A 4,788-nucleotide genomic window follows, 5' to 3' on the forward strand; every position below is an offset into this window, starting at 1 on the left:
GAATGTTTTAACCCATATTCACATGCCTTGGCAAGATGTTGAACTTTGCATTGACCCTCAATGAAATAGTTTTCCAGTCGAATGGATACCAAAACACAGGCGTAAAGAGGTGTGGCTTTAAAGTTCAAGATAGATCAATCAGCCGAAACTTTTACGACACTTTACAGCTCTACAAAAAAAGTGATTAGGGACGTAATAGAGGAGATGGCCATCATACAAAGACGGGTTTGAGGTCCAATTGCCTGATTTTTAGACATCTGGTTTCCGGTGGGCTGGAGCCGCTCACGCGCTATTGCCGGTTTTCACTGTCACACCATCGTCAAAACCATTCAATACATGAAGTCCAGAATCAAAGAGATAAAAGAAGATGAATATTCAAACAGTCTCGCAAAGGTTCAGGTCTGTGCGATGTTTCGTGCGGGAGATATTCGAAGAAGTGTTTTACTCAAATTTATAAGGCTTTGTATGGAGACACCATGTTTGTGTCCCTCTCAGGGGCACAAATATGACGGTCGGAAGCTAACAAAAACATAGTCATCGAGTTTTGCTATAAAAAGCCAGTAGTCGTCTTCTGAGGGCTCATAAACATCTATATGAGTACCTATTTTCATACAAGGACTGTTCAGATTGCAAACTCTCAGCGGATAAGTCACTTTTTTAACCTACGTGCCAGTAGCATTTAATATCGTGTCACGCAAAACCTTAGAAATTCAACCTTGCTTTATCACAAGAAGAAAAACCCTATCAAACCAAAAATTTGTGAAAAGATAAGTCTTCAGCTGTTCTAATAACTAACTAAACTAAAATCTCAAAAGGACTGATAATTCCTTACTTTTTAGTTTTGATGACGTCACGTGAAAACCAAGAATAACCCTATACCTTTTACGTGATGTCTTTTAATTACCAGGCTATCAAGTAGCAGTGTCAGGTAGACGCAGTAATGTCATACAAAGCAACTTACCCCATGGCCGAAAAACCCACTTGTCAGAAAACGCAAGACGGTAGCAGATACACTCGCACCAATGTCCCAGAAACCCAGAAAGTGCCTTCATATGAAGCAAAGGAGGGCAGCACTAAAAGCCGGAATCCGGAAACCAGAAACCAGAATTATCCACAATTCGCGAGAACTACAACAACTTATTATCAACTGCACAAATCACTATCCAGTGGATAACTCAATTGGTGTTTATCCACTAGATAGTGATTTATCCCAGGTGGCTAGCGTTATCCACCTTTGAACAAGCGAGGCCTGGGGCCCGTCTCTCGAAAGTCCCGAAAACTTTTCGGGCCCGAAAAGCCATCTGTGAAATTGCCAACCGCTTATTTTGGAAAGCCGATCTTTTAACATGTTTTCAAGGTAACAAAAAGAAAAATAAGTGTGAAGTTTGACGAATTAAATGCTCTCCGTTCTTGAGTTACAAAGGGAATTGTGACACCCGAAAATGGCCCGTAAAGTTTCGCCTTTCGAGAAACGGCCCCCTGGTTTCTTGTTCATCTTGATTATCATCAAGTCTTCTAATTAGAAATGCCTATAAATTTAGGATCATAATCGAAATTTTTTTATTGTACATGGTCAAGTTTACGTAAAAGTAATAATGTTTGAAATATATTTTAATATACTTCACAGTAAAACACAACTTTTTTATCTCCTAAATGACAGATTATAAACGGGCCATGTCATGTTATTTTAGGGTGTTTAGGGGAAATCTTTAGTTAATCACGAGTTTAACACTCGAAATGGTAATGTGGAATTTCCTTTACTGATATCGTTACATCACACACATGATGATTCTGAGCAAAAGCGACCTTTACCTAGGCGATTTGCCGACTTGAAAAACGTTGGGCCGATTTTTTTAAAAGAATACCCAACAGCAATCCGTTTCAATCTTGTCCATTTGTGTCCATCCATGCTTCTCTTTCGTTTTGTTGTATTTCCTTTATGTTGTTCAACAGTTTTAAGTGGTTATTGCAAAGTTTCTCTTCTTTTTGGGCACTTTGGGTGTCATGAAATTACATCATTCTGAAGCCCACGGTATGTTCAAACTGCGAAAACACGGCGGAAAAACCTTCTAACCCAAGCCCAGGAGGGAGGGATCAACTTACGCCTGGGTTCTAGGGGAGTGCGTGGAGCCGCGAAATCGGTCGTGACGTGACTTCCTTTTTGAAGATCGCAAAAAAATCTGGAGGTTTCGGGTCCAAAAATTGCACTTGAAGCACCAACGTTGAACGTGTTTTCCGTTGCCATTTTAGAAAGCTCCGTTGAAAGGGCAAAAGGAAAATAAATAACTTTCAAGTTTTCTTTATTGTAATGTGGACTGCCTTAGCGTGATGATGCTATTACCATCCTCAAGTCTTTCCAATTATCCAGAATAACAAGGTCAGTTTACATTTTAAATTTCATCAGCATAAAGTACTCGAGTGTGGGTATTATAGCAGAGCGTAGAAAGAGTGGGTAAGTTGTTGTAGTTTTCGCCGATTCTGGTTTCCGAGTTCCGGATTCCGGCTTTTAGTACCGCCCAACAAAGGACGAGATTATTCAATCCTTCTTTTTCGCCCAGTGGTCCTCTTCAGTTCCATGAAACTGGTGATCTTTTCGACATGATGTCGTATGGAAAGATGTGGAGAGAGGTTCTTCGATGTATCCGGATCGAAAGGGAAGAACTTTGTGACGGTGATGTGCGCATGATGCTGAGTGCATTGATTTGAAATAAGCACAGGTGCGAAATTAACTTGAAAGGACACGACGTTCTCCGAGTCGCCCCTACTTAATTCTTGAGCCTATTAACAGTAACAGGAAGTTTGCAAATCTGGACGACGACGTACATAAATGCGCTAGAAACTGTTGGGCTAAAAAGCTTTTCACTAAATTCAATAGAGAAAGAATTTCACGTTTACAATAAGAAAGAATACAGCAAATAAAATAGGCTGGAATATTTTCAAAACAATTATTCCACCAGCACAAAAAAATTGATCGTAACACTTTATTACAAAGCATTATGGGATTGTAATGCGGACGAACATCGCAAAAAATGTCTGTTTGTGTGCGCATGTTAATCCCATAATGCTTTGAGCGCTAAATCGTGACGTCACTAGATGTGTTATTATTTGAAATCTCTTTGAAATCGATCTTTGAAATCTATTTTTAGATTGCGCCTGCGCTGCAAAGGTTGTTTTTATCTGTTGTTACCATGACCTCCACTTTAAAACCAACTGACCAATAAGGCGTCGTATTCGAAATAGAGCGAATTTCAATCAAGTGTCGTAAAACCAAAATCAAAGTAATTACTTTGGCCAATCAAAAAGAACGGAGACATCACAGTAAACCAATCAAAACTCGAAGTAATTACACGTAGCCGACACAAAGGGCGCGAGCCACGATTGGTTGAAAAAGTGGCGCGAGAAATTTGAGGCAATCACTGAGTGAATTAGTGCAAAACCAAAGCAATTCGCTAATTACTTTTGACACTCAATTGAAAACCGCTCTAACCACACAGCAGGACATGCAACCAATAATACATTTCAACTAATTTTCATCGGAATAGGGCCAAATATGGGGGATTCGCTTTCTTACGTCATACTCTCTTGTTAACAATTATATCATGAGCGTGCTTTTGATATGAGAGTTGGCGCTCACCAGTCTCATACTGTAAAGAGCCCGAGAGGAATAATTGTTTTATTAAGAGTTCGATAGACCGTATTCCGGAATAGGAATACATGGAATAGAAGTTAGAAAGAACTTCGTTCTTACGGAGATTCACGATTAAATTGTCAAACACCTGCTATAATGCTATTTTAAACATATCTTTGTTATCCTTGTTGCTTCAAAACGCCAAACGTACCGTTTTAAATCATCACTCCAAGTATTCTTATTCCGGAATAGGGTCAAATGAACGCAACCCCGGTCAAAATTGCTGGAACACTTCATGGGAATCTCACCCTTCACAAAGTTAAAAACCCTTGATTACACATTTCCTTGTAAAACTCGCGGTATTCTCCAACTTCGGAGGGACGGGGTACAGTGTCGTGAAGTGTCAAGTGTCCCAACGATTAATGACCGGGGATATAGGTTTCAGAGGTTTTTAAAAATTGTTTATTGTCGCCAGCTGTCATCCACATCAGTTTCCATTCCTTTGAAATGGAAGGAGGCTAAAACTATCGAAATATCTTGCAAATAAATAGTAACAACAATGACTAAAACGAAAAAAAAAAGCAATACACGCAATACTTTATCCATACAATTCCAGTCCTATATTCTCGGTTTTAAGAGGGACCTTAAGATCCATGACTACGATGCCCACGACAACGCCACAAAACAATGATATCATTGGTTAAAAGAACAAAAATAATCGCGCTGCCCGTGTGGCACGGACTTTAGCTCATATTTTTGCGGTATTCTGTATAAAGACGACGTAAAATCACCAAATTTGAGGTTTTGACGACCACAGAGTATCTTTAATTCTCTATTTTCACCCTGAAACCGCTCGTACCAAATTATTTTTAGGATACTTCGCCTACAATGAAGGACCTGAACGTGATGGAATAATCACGAGAAAATTATACTAGAGCAAGGTTACATTTTGAGGTGACGTTTACATCGACGCTCAAGGTCCCTAATGTAACGTGAAAACGCCCATGCCCCACTGAGCCATAGGGGACCTGTGGAAGCTAGGTTCAGCGGAATCTAAGAGAATTCACCATGTAACCGTAGATTGTTCTTGGCGTAATTTTTGTTCAGAGATACGCAGTTCTTAACCGAATGTATAGGATCATTAGCGCGTTTTATCACAG

The sequence above is a fragment of the Montipora foliosa genome, chromosome 13, assembly GCF_036669935.1.
Source record: "Montipora foliosa isolate CH-2021 chromosome 13, ASM3666993v2, whole genome shotgun sequence".
NCBI lineage: Eukaryota > Metazoa > Cnidaria > Anthozoa > Scleractinia > Acroporidae > Montipora > Montipora foliosa.